Genomic DNA, 18,034 nt, shown 5'->3' with positions numbered 1-18,034 from the left:
TTAGCACTCTCCAATTTAGGGAAGAAGCAAATGCAGTCGGCGCCCGCAGAGCCTGACGCGTTTCGAGTTTACCACCCTTCATCATAGGCATATCTGCATATTGTTAGACTGCATGCAAACGACAACCAGTTTCAATAGTCCCCCTTTTATTGCTATTACAGTCTAGATCACCTGAATATTCCCAAAGTTCCATCTCAGGTGATCAATTCAAAGCGATATACGCTGGGACTGGAAGTCCATTCATATATCACCCATGTGGGCTGCTTGCAATTCTCTCAATAAAATACTTCCACATTCACGAAAGCACTTGCATAGCACTTCCCCGTTCAACTTTTGTGCAAACCAGGTCCTTTGTGCCGATTCAAGAACCAGCAGTGGAACCGCTCTGATGTGCAGCGGTGCTCTCCCCGGCCGGGTCGGCCGTAAATATTCAAGTCTCACAGGTTGCCCAAAAGCGGAGTGCACTCCCTGTTAGCACTCTCCAATTTAGGGAAGAAGCAAATGCAGTCGGCGCCCGCAGAGCCTGACGCGTTTCGAGTTTACCACCCTTCATCATAGGCATATCTGCATATTATTAGACTGCATGCAAACGACAACCAGTTTCAATAGTCCCTCTTTTATTGCTATTACAGTCTAGATCACCTGAATATTCCCAAAGTTCCATCTCAGGTGATCAATTCAAAGCGATGTACGCTGGGACTGGAAGTCCATTCATATATCACCCATGTGGGCTGCTTGCAGTTCTCTCAATAAAATACTTCCACATTCACGAAAGCACTTGCATAGCACTTTCCCTTTCAACTTTTGTGCAAACCAGGTCCTTTGTGCCGATTCAAGAACCAGCAGTGGAACCGCTCTGATGTGTAGCGGTGCTCTCCCCGGCCGGGTCGGCCGTAAATATTCAAGTCTCACAGGTTGCCCAAAAGCGGAGTGCACTCCCTGTTAGCACTCTCCAATTTAGGGAAGAAGCAAATGCAGTCGGCACTAATTGTAATCCTATTTTAAACAGAAATTCTATCTCTGAGAGGGCAGGATATAGAAGACAAGGGGCGGGAAGAAACATAAATGTGGTAATGAAACAGAACCCAGAAATTACCAACAGCACTGCCTCAACATTCCAGACCGAGAGTTACCACACACACACAGTCTGCTAAGAAAGCAAGGCAACCTATACACAGTTACACCGAGGAACCAACAGTAAGGGCTGGACACCTGCATGGGAGGAGTTTTTCAAGACATCGCATTTTGTTGCGGGCACAATCTTCAAGACTTTAAATAGCGGTAACACTTCACAAATCTTTGTAGGTTTAAAGGCCTTAATGTTGAACATCCAGTGCCTACAAGCAAAACAAGTATTAAAACTATAAAACTAAATTATGTGGCATAAAAGATGAATGAAAAATCGCTTTCAAAAATTTGCAAACACCGTAGAAGCGGGCAAAGGCCCATGGGTGGCAAAGTGGAAATGATGGCAGAGGCTCTAGATAATTTATGTGGTAATTTACACAGGAAAGCTTGTCACAAAGTCATAGACAACATAATTATTTTGCACAATTCGATGAATTGAGGCATTCTGTCAATTGCCTTGCCCATGTGTTGGGATTTCTCCTCCCTGCCTTAACATTATATACAGAATGTTCCCTGCGTGGAACACTTCTATGATTCTGGTCTCGGTAGTTGCTGCCGGGGAGTTGCTGTGGCTGGATGTTAATAAAGCCTTTCACATACCTTTGGTGTGGATCCCACTTCCTTTCAGTGGCGACGATCGTTTCCAGCTCCCAGCCTCCCCAACCTGATGAAGATCCTCTCTGAAGCGATCCGGTTTTCCTGCCACATTGGGTGTTTTCTTGGATTTAATGTTTCGTCAGAGAAAAACCTCCTTCGATTCCTGCTAACGTCTGCTATTCAAAACTGTGTTCTCAGTGCCTGCCGACTCCTCTGTATTTGCTTCAAGGTACATTTTGTCAATTTCCTCTGCGCGATCGAGCCGCTGCTTCGCTCTCGCGCTACAACGTTAATCTTGCCTGACCTGCCTGACGACGTCAGCGTGACATTCCACGTTGCGTGCGGCCATTTTGGGTTGTTTTGGTAACCCAGCAACCTAAGGAACGCTCGCACTGCGCACATAGCTGCTCTGCTCCTCTAACTTCGCCGCTGATGCGCACAGCTTATCTTTCAAAGCGGTTAACATTATTTTTAACGCGGATGCGCACAGTTATGTTTGAACTTCAATTCTTCATCACTGATACAATTTAACTTGCCTTTCCTGAGTTTCTACCAATCCTTTGGGTGTGCACTGCATTATCAACCTTAATTCGTTATGAATAATTTGGCATAATGCAATACCCTGCACATTAATCCTGAATCTTACATACTGTGTTACAATCCCTTTTAGTTTTATTGATGCACATTTGTTTTTAGTATTTATTATTGGGGCAGCAACTCACCCACGCAATGGATCGTGTTTTGGCTCCTCCCCCTTTCTTACAAAATGCTGGCACTCCGCCTGTACCATGGGAGCAGTGGAAGGACACCTTTGAAGCGTATTTAGAAGCTATTGATGGCGATACCTTTACTGGAAAAAAGAAAAAAGCTCTACTTATTTATAATCTAGGCACTGAAGGCAGGAACATACTAAAAACCTTGACTCTCGAAGTGGTCAGTATTACAGTTAGTGGTGGTGATGCTGGTGAATCACTTTTGATTGATGAATATGCCACGTTGACCAAAACTCTAGATAAAAGATTCTCTCCCAAAAGGAACGTTGTGCTTGAACGCCATAAGTTTCTTCAACGCGCCCAAACCCCTGGTGAATCAATTGACGACTTTGTAGCAGCCCTTCGCATACTGGCTATAAACTGTAACTACAGGGAATTCAGAGATGAGATCATACGTGATCAACTAATTGAACGCACGTCCAACAAGAAAATTCAAGAAAAACTGCTTGCTTCTGGCGACCCTGATTTGGAGACTGCTCTCACTTTAGCCAAAAGTATTGAACATTCTCAATTTTGTGTCAGAGAAATTAGATCCCCTTCTTCTTCCACGTCCTCTTCAGCTGTAGAGGTCAAACTATTGAAATCCAAACCTCCTTTCAAACCTAAAGCCACTGCTTTACCTAATGTTACCCGCTCAGTTCCATCTAATGTTTCTACCAGAAGCAAGTCTGTACAGAGTGAATTAATATGTTTTCGTTGTGGCAGTAGGTCACATCTGGGTTCTGCTAAATTTTGCTTTGCACTCAATCAAACCTGCTATATGTGTGGAAACAAAGGTCATTATTCCCGCATGTGCAAAGCTACTTCTACAAGTAAGTCCATTCCCTCTATAAAAAATATTTCTGGGGAATCTGATGAAGAGAGTTATGAACTGTTGATGCTGTCTGCTGCTTCACATGAAGCAGGAGTAGTGGAACTGTTTGCTTTGTCTGGTCTTCGGAAGAGGAAGTCTCCTTCTTGTTCAATAGCTGTGAATGGGGTTGTCTGCAAATTCCTTGCAGACTCTGGTTCTCCTTTTACCTTGTTGAATTTTACAGATTTCAGCAAACTATCTAATGTACTTTTGGAACCTTCCAGTATCAAGATTTTTGCATATAATAGCAAAAGGGTTGAGGTTTTGGGAAAATGTTCTGCGGAACTGGAGTTCCAAGGCGACCACACTACCTATGTTGTATTCATAGTGAAAGACGGTACCAATTTATTAGGGTGGGACGAACAGGGGGATTTGAACATTGTTTTAGATCCCAATCATCCAGACATGGTAATACCCCGTAGTAAATTATGTGAGTTTTACTCTTCAGTTTCTGCATCACCTAAATTACTTGCAGTATCTCATGTATCTAACACCAAGTCGGCGTCTATATTTCCTGAGGTTTTTAGCGGGGAGTTAGGTAAACTCAAAGGCTTTCAACACCGAATAATTTTGAAAGAGAGTGCCATTCCTGTTGCCCATAAAGTAAGGAAAGTGCCCTTGAGCCAAAGTGCAGAATTAAAAAAGGAATTAGAGCGTTTGTGTGCTGCTGGTGTGATTGAGCCAATTGAGGGTTCTGAGTAGCTTGCTCCCATAGTTTTAGCGAGGAAGTCTGACAAATGTTTAAGGATGTGTGTTGACCCGCGCGATCTCAATGCCAATATTTGGATCGACCGGCAACCACTCCCTAACATCAACAAGATGTTAGCCACTCTCGAGGGTGCTAAATTCTTCACTTCCCTCGATATTTTATCCGCATACCATCAGATTGAGCTGTGTCCTATTTCTAAACACCTTACCTCTTTTGTAACTCCGGAGGGAGCTTATCGTTACATCCGCATGCCGTTTGGCTTAGCTTCAGCCTCGGCTGTCTTTCAAAGGTTGATGAACAATCTATTCAAAAACATTCCTGGTGTTGTCTTTTTCCAGGACGACATACTAGTCCATGGCAAATCCGAACTTGAACACGATGAACGTGTGAAACTTGTTCTGAGCATCTTAAGGTCTAGTGGGCTAACCTTGAGGGAAGATAAATGCAAATTCCTCCAAGACGGGGTGGACTATCTTGGTCACCACATATCCCAGAATGGCGTTGAACCTAAAGCCAAAATCATTGATGCTATTCAGAATGCTCCTGTTCCTACGAACAAGGACCAATTATGTTTGTATCTTGGTCTGGTGGAGTATTACTCCAAATTTGTTAAAAACTTCTCTACTAAAACTGCTGCTATGCGTGGCCTTCTTAAAAAAAATGTCAAGTTTGTTTGGAATGATGATTGTAATAACAACTTCAATGTCATTACGCAAGAAATTATTGGTGCTCGCCCTCTGAAATTATTCAACATCAATGACTTATGCATTCTTTCCACCGATGCAAGTAATGTGGGGTTAGGGGCTGTCCTCATGCAAAGAAGGAGTGATGGGCGTGAAGAAACCATTGCTTTTGCCTCCAGAACCTTGAGGGGTGCTGAGGGAACTTACTCTACCATCGAAAAGGAGGCTCTTGCAATGTGGTGGGGTGTTTTGCATTTCAAAAATTTCTTATGGGGGAATAGGTTTATCTTGAGAACTGACCATAAGCCCTTGGTCGATCTATTTACCACCAAAGGTGGTGGCAGGGCAACTCCTAGAATCTCCAAGTGGCAGTTCAATTTGCAAGAATTCCAATATCAGCTTGAGTATGTAGCTGGAGCAAAGAATTTGGTTGCTGATTACTTGTCTAGGCTACCCCTTCCCAATAGTGATGACAACGTTGCGAGTGATGATTTGGAAGTGGTTTGTCCGGCTAGTTCTTTGTGTGACTCTGTTGGATGTGCCCTTTCTGAGTGTGAGTGGTTGGAGGGGATTGCTTCAGACAATAACATGCAGGTAGTTATTGATCTCCTTTGCAAACCTTGGCCGTGTGAAAAAGCTTGTCCTGCCACTATTGTTCCTTACATGAGAATCAAGGACGAGTTATCCCTTGTAAATGGAATTTTGAGAAGAGGTGGTTTATTGGTTGTTCCTGTTTCAATTCGTGGTAAAATTCTTGATCTTGCTCACGAAGGACATCCAGGTATTCGTTCTATGAAGCGCAGGGTGAGGCAAGATTTTTGGTGGCCGTCAGTAGACAAGGATATCGAACATTTTGTTCGTGAATGCTGTGAATGTATAGTTAGTGATAAGTCGCAAGTCACCCATCCTTTGCCTGTCGAACCTGTTGTCGTCAAAAACGTTCCTTGGTCTAAGTTAGCTTTAGACATTGCAGGACCTTATGGTCTCGTTGGTTCGACTCCCACATTTATCCTAGTGTTGATTGATTATATGACCAAGTGGCCTGAGGTTAGGTTTGTTGATTCCATCAGTTCTTCTGTAGTGATTTCGTTTTTACGCGATGTTTTCTCTAGGGAGGGTTTTCCTGAAGAGATAGTTTCGGATAATGGTACGCAGTTAGTTTCTGCTGAAATGTCTTCGTTTTTCAAGGAAGTTGGAATCAAACATATTTGTACATCCCTCTATCATCCGCGTAGCAACGGTTTAGTTGAACGTTTCAACCGAGTTATCAAAGAGCATCTTCAACTGGCTTTGGTAAATGGGTTGCAGTGGCGTCAAGCAGTTAGCGACATGTTATGGGCTGTAAGAACCACTTCGCATATTTCGACTGGTGTTGCTCCTTTTACATTATTGCGTGGTAGGGTAGCTGGTACCAAGTTGAACAAAGAATGGATGTCTAGAAAGGTTGTGGATGCTGTTTGTTTAGGCGGTGTAACTGATGTCGGGGTTTCGGTTCAAAGCAAGTATGATACCAGATCGGACGTGTTGCCTTCTTCCAAGGTGAAAGTTGGTGATTGGGTGAGGATAAAGAAACCTGGGTTTCTCCGCAAAGGGGAGTCGCGGTTTTATTCTCCCAAGAAAGTGTCTGCGGTGAAGGATTTTGTGGTGGTGTTGGAGGATGGAAGAGTTTGGAGCAAGAGTTTGGTTTCTATTGTGCCTGGCCCCATGGTTGAGAGTGTCGGGAGGCGTTTGGGAGTTAGCGTTTCCCCTGCTACTCCTAAAGTGGATGGTGTTGTGCGCTCAGAGAGGAACTTTCCGCGGAGGGAAACTTCCTCCAGGGTCAGATCCGTTCCTGCTAAATTTCAAGACTATGTGATGAAGTAAATTTCTAGACCACATGATGGGTGCAAAGTAATGTTTGTGTCATTTCAAAGAATTGTTGCTTAACATTGTATAATGTTATTAATTGTTTTGCATATTTGCCTTACTTTGTAAATTGATGTATTTTGTTTTGCTTTGTTTTCTCCTTCCTTTTCCTTCTATCCTCTTCCCTTCTGTTTTCAATTTTTCTCCTTTCCTTTTTCTGTTCTTTTGTTTTCTCTATGAAGAAAGGGAGGTGTGTTGGGATTTCTCCTCCCTGCCTTAACATTCTATACAGAATGTTCCCTGCGTGGAACACTTCTATGATTCTGGTCTCGGCAGTTGCTGCCGGGGAGTTGCTGTGGCTGGATGTTAATAAAGCCTTTCCCTTACCTTTGGTGTGGATCCCACTTCCTTTCACCATGTGACTTCAACTTTATCTAAGCGCACAGTTAATTTGCAAATAGAAATGGGCCACTATTGTAAGTATGTTGCCCTAGGTCTTTTACAAGTGACCAATGCAGTAGAAAGTTTGCAAATAAGGCAAATAGCAATTGGGGGTGAAATAAGGGTGGAGAACGTGAAGAGTTTTCCAATGTTAGCAGTTAGCAGTACTCCTGTAAGTGAAGCTATGAGCATGTGTTGCAGTCATAGTTGGGGAGGACTTGGGGATGTGTCAAGAAATTCTGGGTCAGCAACATCTGAAAGGGCTATTGTTGGGCGTGGTAAACGCAAACATTGATATTGTTTCTATATGAGCAATTATTGAAATATTGTGAGTTAACTGACTTTTTGTAACACATACAAAGAGATTTATGTTTTAAAAAGTGCCAAAACATTGTTAAATGGTACTGTTACAGCATACAAATGCATACTTGCAAATAAAGGAGAATGGTCAAGTTGAAAATAAAACATTTGTTCATCTATTAAGTGAAGACACATTTTTGCATCACACTTACCTTAAAAATAAGATGGACGGAATGCTGAACAAAGCTGGAGTACAGGGGCAAATTATATGATTATTAATTTTTGTTAAATCACACAACGAAAAATCCTTAAAAAAAGGGGCTGGCTTAGTTGTCACAAGTTCACAATCTTTTTTTGTTTGTTTGTTAGATCCTCACACACCCAAATGGTGTCATGCTTCATCATTGGATCTCATCCTGTTCCCTAAAAACCAGGATAGGCTCAAACATATCCCAGGGAGCACTTTGGATAATATCCTGCCAGAGTCTGTTAAAAATTCTTCGAAACACCTAGGTATACCTATATTATTGCTGTTCATGGGCTGTTTAAAAAAAGGTGAAGGGAGGTGTGCCTGTGGAGATAATGGTCTTACACCCTACATGTTTCAGCCCTAGTCAACCAGGCCAAAGGTTCCAGGTCTTTCTTCAGGACTAAATCAATTCAGTGTCCCGGAATAATGTCAATCTTGATACTACGTCAAGCTGACCACTAATTCTGTCAGGAAAGACACGACATACAAACATATATAACATGCAAAGGGTTAGATCGCACTTTCCCACAATATATTTATCTTGGACCCTGTAAAAAGAAAAAAGTGATGGACTTGAATCTAATCCCATGCAAAAAGGTATTGTTTTCTTCTCTGTTTTCATTATTCTATGAGGGAGAACCACAATCAATGATGTATAGTTAAGGCATGTAATAATAACAGAAGCGAAGCACCTACCCTGACATTTCAGGAAGCAATGCTGCAAGGAAGGAGTGGGGGACATGTCCCTGTAATCACACGAGGGGAAGAAAAACAAACTAAACAAAATCAGCCATTACCCCTACCTACAGTCGCCTCATTGACCTATGATAAGGCCCAACGCTCATGTCATCAAGGGTATCATGTCACCTTTCCACCCATTTGGGCCTCTTATCCTCCCACCCAATAGAGTTTAATGGTGCTGTTTGCTGTCTTTATCTGTCTGGGTATGCGAGATGGCGTGAACAAAGCACATCTTCACGCCCTGTTGTTTTTGTGCTTAGCCTCATGGAAAATTAGTACCACATTTTAAGTGCAGAAACTGAATACATCCACTGTTATTAGTGCATGTATACTGTTGGTCTTAAAAATGAATATATTAAAAATAATTTTTAATAACAAAATAGGCATACTGTAGCTTATGCCCTAGTAAGCTCATATGAAGGGCACAGCAGGTATGTTCCTTCTTGAGGTTGTTTTTAACAGGAGTTTAGGACTTGTGGTCTTTATATGGCCAACACAAGAACCACCCAGGAGCAATCAAAGCAACCATAACTGATTTAATGAGCCATTTGCAGCTTCACTATATCGGCCATGTGTACTTCCATGTGCATGGCTTAATCTCTGAGGCAAGCATATGCTACTGGGAGGATTACCCAGGTTGCACATCTAGATTTGTTCTAATAGTATTTCTTGAGGTCTGCAGAGACTCTATTATCTTTTGTGAATATAGTATCCAGAACATTTCTAAAAAATCTTGATAAAGCTCTAGGCAAAACTCCACCTGTTCCCACAATCAAATTTGGTAACTCCCGGAGGTTAAGAGGTGTAGTGAGAGGGGTGTGACTTGGCCCGGATCAAAGATGGCCGCACCACAATAGAGCTCAGGTCTTTTTGGAGCATATCCCCGTAATCCATTCGTCCATCCAGTGTTTCGGGAAGCCCCCGAGAAGAAATGTGCTGCAGAGTGTCACGTAGTCCCACCTACGTAGCCCAGGCTTGTGAAATGATCAGGGACAATGAGTGAGAAACTTGAGGGCGGCCATCGGTGGCAGCGAGTGGTTGCCAAACGACATTTTGCCTGGGCCAAGGGGCTGGGAAAGTGGCGCTTGTTCTAACTCCGCTGAGCTCCTGAGTCTGGCGGAGAGCAAACGAGTGAAGCACCCGACCGGCCTCATGTGAATCGGGCTGCTGCAGAAGCAACATCAAAGGAGCCAATGACAACGAGGGGTGACCAAGGCCCTTGCAGGCTGCGTCGGCTGGGGCAGCAGCATTTGCAGTGGTGACAGTGGGGACAGACCCACCCGCTTGGCTTCTGACACAGGATGGCTGTGGAAGTACCCGAGCCACAGCGCTGGCTCTGGGATGAGACGAACAAGGGATTGCCGGGCTGCGGCCTATGACAGATATACAGCACACGGGTGAAACAAGGGATCTCTTAAGTGAAACAAAGAGTGGTCTGGCGTGGCCATGCACAGGACTGCCATCTATATCTGTGATGCAGGCCGCTCCACATGCCCTCCACAGTGCAGCCGGGCCATAGGCCTAACTGGAGGAAACATTGAAATTCACAAGGCAGCAGAGGCCTTCCCCTACCCCTGGGAGGGGAGAGGAGCCGCCATGGAATGAGACCCAGACTCCCTCTAGGAAGACCTGTTGGCACTGAGGGCCCCTAGAGGAGCCTATAGGAGCAGGTGGTGAGGCAGGTCCGGACAGGCAGGTGAGCCTGGGGTCGGTTGGGGTACCGGGTGAGCCCGGGACGGACCTAAGGGAGCTGGGGACTGCGGCGGACCCTCCAGGGAGGTGAAGGGAGTGAGCCCAGGTGCCGACTCCAGTCCCCCCATTCAACGGTGTAGCACGGTATTACGGTACGCCCCAAAGCCACTTGCGAACCGATGGTGGAACGTAAGGGGCCAGGAGCCCCCCCCAGTCAAACAGAAAGGAAAATTATGCACTCCCAAGGCCCCCCCTCAAGTAGTGGAGGGGGAAGCAGCAGCAGAACCCTCCCTAGGTGCTATCATGGTAGGAATAATAGATTTGAAAGTCACACTGGAGCCTAAGAAAGACAGTGTGACTGTGGAGGTTAACTTGATCAGAGCGGACCTTAAAAAACTTAAGCAAGAAGGTCACAACGGCCGAGACCCAGATAGTCCAGTTCCAGTCTACGACGAAACACCTAGAAGCGCAAGGAAAAACCCTAACTCAGCAGGCCACGACCATGGCAGCCAAACTTGAAGATCAAAAAGGGAGGGCGAGAAGAAATAATATCACTGTGGTGGGGGTCCAGGAGGGGGCAGAGGGCCCCAGTGTGGACCTCTTTCTAGAAGACTTCATATTGAACACGGTGTGGCCCCAGAGACTGTCAAAACATTTCTCAATTGAGAGGGATTATTGAGCCCCAGTCCCCCGCCGAAACCAGGGGTTCCCCCAGGAACAGTAATTGCATAGATCTTCAACTATTGTGATTGCAAAGGGAGACATACTCTTTGAGAACATCCTGATCAGTTTTTCCCCAACTTGACACTGTAGTGCAACAACAGCTGAGGTGTTTCAAAGCAGTGAAGTGGGAACTCCGAGAGCGTGAAATCAAAGGCATGATGCTCATTCCAGCAAAACCCAGAATAATGGCACTTTACCTCCACGGAGGAGGTATGGAAGTGGCTGGAGGGGTAGCATACAACCAGTCGAGGTGGAGGCAAGAGACCAAGGCATGCCCAAGGAGGTTCAGATCAAGGCAAGAAGATCAGGTAGTAATCGGAACAGCAAGAGGCCAAGGAGGCTCCTGAGGCACAACAGGGTAGAGGTTAGGGTACCACAAAGTGGCTAGCTAGGCAGTTTGGCAGGTAAGAGTGACTGGACCTGGAACTGGAGTGGAGCAAATGTAGCAGCCTAAGTGGCATGGCCGGTAATTACAGTGATACTGGAACTGTAAGCAGAAAATCCGGTTGGATAGCCAAGGACTTTACTTTACTTTACTTTGTGGACTTATAGAGCGCAAACGAATCATCCCCAAGGGGATCTCTCGGAACTATAGGAGGAAGTAGGAAGGGCACACCCATCTAGAACAACCATGTATTTAGAAGTTTCTTAAAGCTGGATAGCTCGCTGCAGGCCCTGATGTTTGATGGCAATTTATTCCAGTGGCTCGCGGCCAAATAACAGAAGGCTCTACCGCCCTTCCTTATCATCTGATCATAACCCATTACTGGTGTCCTTGAATTGGGTTAGAATTAGGTCCACTATCCCTAGCTGGCGTCTTCGCCCGGAAACACTGGAAGACCAGGTATTTAGAACCACTATAGGTACTGCCATTGAGGAGGAGTTCCAGAACAACGCTAACACATCCACTAGCCTGCATAATGAGTGGGATGCATTTAAGTTGGTGATACGAGGTTGATGCATCGGGGAGGCGGTGGAAGTTTGTAAAACCTTACTGAACGACGTACAGAAAGCAGAACAACGGCTCCGGGAGATAGAAAGGGAAAGGCCCGGATGGGTGGACAGACAGGGGATCACGTGGCAGCCAGGGAGGCGTTGGTGGGGCAGATGGAGCGGTTAAGGTGCTTCGATTATAGGGCATACATAGCACAGGCACACGCGGCGAGGGTCAAATCTGGGGCACTGTTGGCTTGGATGGCCAACCCGGCACGCAGGGGGATGCCACTTCTTGAGCTGCGTGGCGAGGGTGACCCAACATATTATGGGCAACAGGCTATCAACACACAGTTTCTGGAATACTACACTACACTGTACCATAGTGTCATGACCGTGGTTATCACTAACCTCTGAAGCCGGATACAGCAGGAGCGATGAGGATGCTTGCTTTCTCCTTCCCCTGTATTGTACCACCTGAGAGTAACATCAACACTCTTCAGATATCACCACATTCGGGGAAGGGGAAAAAAGGGAGAAAGGAAACAAAAACGTAGCAGCAGACAAAATGACGTAGACCAGTACTGAAGGTAGTAGAACTGAAGTGCCTCCCTCTGGTTTGTAGTGTGTCCTGTAGAAGAGAGAATCAAGGCACACAGTATCAGTACTACTATCAATAAATCTATGTGTGGACATAAACTTACAGTTATACGCTGCTGATCAGTCGTCATACAAAAATGCTCAATAAAAAGGAAAAAATAAAGTAAGAGAAAAGAAAATCAATGTTCTCTATCACTTGGTTTCTCAGTGACAAGACAGTTCTATTATCCAAAGTGGTCAATGGAAAACTCCCGTAGAATGATGCACTTATCTGATGTCAGGCCGACCTCTGGCAAAAATGAGAACCCTTTGGTTAGGAGTCAAGCTCTGTGCGTACTCTAATCCGAGCCCTCAACAGCTCAATGGGGCTAGGAGATCCAAACGACCTTCTGATGTTCAAGATAAAGACAAAATCATCTTTGTTCAAATGCAAAAGGAAAAAAGACTCAGCGCCTCTAGGAATGTCAGAAGGGCCGAGTATCCTTGTGATTGTAGACACAATACTGGGTTCCAAAATAATATTCAATGACGCCCGAGCGTCTACCAAAATAAATGAGAGCAAAAGGACATACAAATGGTCCCCAACGACTACAGAGCTTGAATAACGCGACCAGCGCTGTGTGCAAAAGTATTAAATGAAAGCGGCAAGCACCCGCCTTCACGTACTCCATTCCAATAAATAGAAACCTCCAGCGTTTCAGCTCAACTCTCGCTGAAAGGTTCAGATTGTGACTTGTGGCTTGACAGGATGTCAGCGCGGATTAGCGCTGACGGTGGCGGATTCCAATGGCGGCGATGAGAATGCTGATGTCTTCAAAAGCGGCGCCCCAGGCGCGAGCATTTTCCCGATAGATAGTGCGGATCAGCACTGTACGGCAACAACAACTGAGGAGAGCAACCGGTCTCGATAGTAGCGAGTCCAGAATCTAGGTGACGAGCACCTTCTTGTTGGCCCACAGAGTGTGTAAAGGAAAGACATACAAGAAAGAGAGGAAGGACTCCTGTCCCCCATGAGACTTCTGGGAGATGTAGTGCTCATATTCATCCTCATTCATACTCGTCTAACCCGCCGTCTGCCCTGAGTTGTGACACATAGTCGGCTAGATCCTAGAGTTCTAGAGGAGGGGGGATACTTGAACATTGAATTGCCGCAGGTTACGGCAGAGGATGCAGAGGTCCTTGGACGAGTAATGGAGCTGGGGGAGATCAGAGGAGCCATAAAGCGTATGGCCTGGAACAAAAACCCTGGCACCGATGGGTTGCAGGTGGGGTTCTATGCCACATATGTAGATTTGTTGGTTCCACAGTTGTTAGCCTTCTACAACCGGTCAAAGCAGAATGGCGATCTGCCTAGTTCAACTAGAGAAGCAGTAATTATACCACTCCTTAAGCCGGATAAACCAGTGTGGGATCGCACTGCCTATCGCCCTCTCGCGACGCTTAACCTCGATTATAAGATCTTAAGTAGTATTTTGGCCAGTCGATTGATGGTCCATGTGACTGCACTTGTGCATGGGGACCAGGCCGGGTTTATTCCTTCGTGGAACACGGCGATGAATATACGAAGGCTGTGTCAATTGGTACAGGGCTCGGTTGCTGGGGAGGGAGAGGCCTGCATACTATCGACTGATATTGAAAAGGCCTTTGATAGCCTTGAATGGCCATATTTGTTCAGGGTCCTGCGGGAATTCGGTCTGGGCGAGGGATTTGTGGCTTGGTCGCAGATTCTTTATAACCGCTCGACTGCCAGGGTTCGAATGGGAGGCGTGATTTCAGAGGCCTGCGGAGTGGGCAGGGGGATGAGGCAGGGTTGCCCGTTGTCTCCCCTCCTGTTTGCTCTGCCAATAGAACCACTGGCTGTCCATGCACAATCAGGGTGTTATTACAGGGGCCTAGATGGGATGGGCTGGCACACTACATTGTCCTGTATGCCGACGACCTTTTAATGTTCCTCACCAAAGCTGCTGAGGAGTTACAGGGAGCCCGGGAATTGCTGACTAGCTTGGGGCGGATGGCAGGGCTCAGAGTTACCTGGAATAAGACGTGCCTTTTCCCGGTCTGCGGGGGTAGAGCTGAACCACCGGAAGGACTGGATGTGAGATGGGAAAGCAGCTGCTTGCCTTATTTAGAAGTTAGAATTTATAATGAGCCCTCTGACTTGCTCGAAGGCAATATAGGGCAGGCAATGAGAACTACCAAGAGCAAATTTGATTTTTGGGGGACTATGCCTCTGTGGGTAGCGGGGAGAGTGGCGCTGCTAAAAATGGTGACCCTGCCCCGCCTCCTTTACTATTGTGGCTCATTGCCCATATGGATTCCTGGGAAATATTTTACCCAGCTAAACACCATGACTACAGGTTTTTTATGGGACTCTGGGAGGCATAGAGTGGCGCTGAACACCATGATGCGCCCTAGGCAGGAGGGAGGGATGGCAGCCCCTGATTTTGAGGCATATTATCACGCGGCCCAATTTCAATGGTTCACGCAGTGGATGGCAGGAAGGCTGCCGGTAGATGAGGACCAAAGGGCTATGGACCTGGGCCTCTGCCGGCTCTCTCGGACTCTCCTCCAGCTACCGGTGTGCGAGAGGGAGGTGCTGAGGGATCTGTGGGTGGTGCGTCAATGCTGGAATCACGCCACTAGGAGAAAAACGGTGGGACCCTCGTATGCACCGGAGATGCCATGATGGCTCTGTGAGGTGTTGCTGCATGGGGGAGACTGGCGGAGATTGCGGGACTGGGAGGACATGGGGATCTCCAACATTGGGGACCTTTATGAAGATGGTACGCTTCTACCCTTTCAAGACCTCATGGAAAGATATGAAATACCCAGACAAGACTTTCTCTTACATGTGACATTAACGACAGCCATCCGTAAACACTGGCGTAAAGGGATGGAGGAACCACCGACCTTTCTCCCCTGTCAATATGTTGTCTCTTCAGCGGGAAAGGTCAAAGCGGTCTCCTGTCTGAATCGGCGAATTATGCAGGCGTTCAGAACTTCCTTGGAGGGGCTGCGCCTTCAATGGGAGGCGGGCCTGGGGACACCTATAGAGGAAAAGCCGTGGGAAATGCTGATGGAAAGGCATGGAAATGCTCTAGAAATGCGAGATTTCAACTAATACAATTTTATATGTTCCACCGAGCATATCTTACACCTCACAAAATTAATGAGTTTTTCGGATCCCGCACAGCCTGCCTGCGGTGCAAACTAGGAAATGCCACATCAGTCCACATGCTCTGGGAATGTCCACTGTTACAAGGGTTTTGGGGGGTGGTCATGGCCAGACTACATGAGGTAACAGACAGGGAGATTCAGCAGACCCCGGGGTTTTGCCTGCTACACTGATACCCCCACACCGCCTGCAATAAGGTCACCAGTAAATTTATGGACTTACGGTTAGTCCTAGCCAAAAGAGAGATTACTAGCCACTGGAAGGCGGTCACTGCACCTAGTGCCTCGCGTTGGTTGAGGGACTTTATAAAGTGGTCTGATTGTGAGGGGATTGTCAGACTTCAAAAGGCTCAGAGAACCAATAATGGCAAAGTGTTGGAGGCAGCTAGGGCATGGGTAGCGATGGTGGACTCGCTCAAGAGCCCGACTGACGATGATGACTGATCCTCTAAAAAGGGGGGTCCGCGCCCATGACTTGGAACATGGCCTGTGGTGAACGGGGGGTGTGGATGCTACATAGGGTGACTGGTAGGAAGAGCATCCCACTAAGTGTGCGCTTCCTTTCTTACATGATGATTCTGATTGGACTGCAGGAGTGAAGGCGGTGTGACATCGTGGGGTATAGGGTAGAGCGACATGTCTGACAGGGAGGGGGAGAGGTAGGACTTGAGGAGGGAGGGGGTTGTTTTTCAGTCAACTCATGGAATGTCGGGGATGCACTGATCTATGGACAAGATTGGGTGGGCAAAGCTTGGGCGACCTAACTGGTGTGGGAGATCGCATCATCCTAGCATGCTTAACTGGACGGCCAGCTCCGAGTCTGTTGAGGGCGGGGAAGGCATCGGGGAGACTGAACTAATTGCGATTATGGCAGAACATATGTCCAAGGTGTTCAATACTGTAATCCTCTGTGCCATGTATAATTTAATTGTAGATGTACTTGCATCTGAAGGTAATGAATAAAATCTGTTGACAAAAACAGATGAGATTTCCAAAAGTTGGTATCATCTCTGATCAACAACCAAAGCGAAGGTGGCAACCAGCTTAAGTGAAGCACATGCAACAGGAGGAGGACCCCCAAGACAACCTCACCTATCCCTCTTGAGGAGTTAGTAGAATCTACACTTGAGCCGGAGTATGTATTTGGATTTAGCAATATAAATACACCCCCAGCATCCTCAACTACCAAGGTAAGTGTCATACTTCAAAACAATTAAATACCCATCTGCCCATGCACAAGTAAACCCACAAAGCTGAAGTAACATAGTGGGCTGTCTTAAAATACAGGGGAGTAAAAGGATTTCCTTTTAATACACAACCCTCACCCACTCTAGTAGTGACATTCTTCATCATCAGTTTCTAATTTCTAATTTCTAATTTAAAACATTTATAGAGCGCAACGTCCACCGAGCGGCTTCTTGGCGCTAACAAGGTCCGAATTACTGAGGATTGCAGGGGTGAGCGAGTTTATGAAGGGAAGGCCTGTCTAAACAGAAACGTTTTGAGATCTTTTCGAAAAGAGGCATAGTGGGCTTGACCATATTCCAGGGAGAATATATCCGAATCTTCCCTAACTGATTAGAAGGTTTCCCCTCCCTTCCCGGTCAAAGAAAATCATATCGTGGTATCGATACATTGACGATTTATTCGTGGTGTGGAATGGCACAGTGAGGGAGGGAGAAGACTATATCAAACACCTGAACAGCAATGATTACAACTTGAAATTCACTGGGCAGGTTAGTTTGGTGGCAGCAAACTACCTTGACCTCAAAGTAGAGATACATGAGGGTAAAGTCAACACCTCTCTGTTCAGAAAACCGACAGCGGACAACAGTACGCTACATGCGTCCCGTAGCCAACCCCACAACCTGATCAATAGCATCCCATACGGAGTGTTCCTCAGGTTGAAACGTAACGGTTCCATGAGATTATGACATAGCTGCCAGGGAGAGTTACAACAGGTTCCTATTAAGAGGATATAATGCAGAACTTTTAACAACCACTCTGCACAAGGTAGAACAATTACCCAGAGAGGATCTCTTTAAAAAGAAGGAGCAGAGACGTGATGATGGTAGATTCCGCATGATAACCACCTTTTCTCAAGATGCAAATTGGTTGAGGATGATGATGAAAAAGCACAGGCACATCTTGAAATCCGAAAATATCATCGGAGCTGATGTACCAGCAGCTCCCATGATAACTTTCAGGAAAGCACGTTCTCTAAGAGACAGCCTAGTACACAGCCATTTAGAACCCATCACAAAAAGAAAAGGATTATAGCAAGAGGCAAAAGGATTCTTCCCTTGTGGGAGATGCAAAGCGTGCTCCTTTAGCAGACGAACCTTATCCTATGAGGTTAAAGGATTAAAGGAAGGAAGAAAAATCAATACTTTCATGTCCTGCCAGACGACATTTGCAGTCTATTGCCTGAAATGTCCGTGCGGGTTGAAGTATATAGGGAGCACGATCAATTGCGTGAAGCTGAGAATTTTGGAACACATGCGCGCCATCATGATTAAGGATTTTACTTATCCGGTGGCTCGGCATTTTTCCATAAAGCACAAGAGTGATCGGAATTTGCTACAGTACTTT

Source organism: Lissotriton helveticus, chromosome 2_1, assembly GCF_964261635.1.
Source record: "Lissotriton helveticus chromosome 2_1, aLisHel1.1, whole genome shotgun sequence".
In the NCBI taxonomy this organism is placed as follows: Eukaryota; Metazoa; Chordata; class Amphibia; order Caudata; family Salamandridae; genus Lissotriton; species Lissotriton helveticus.
Note: the sequence above shows the minus strand (reverse complement) of the source record.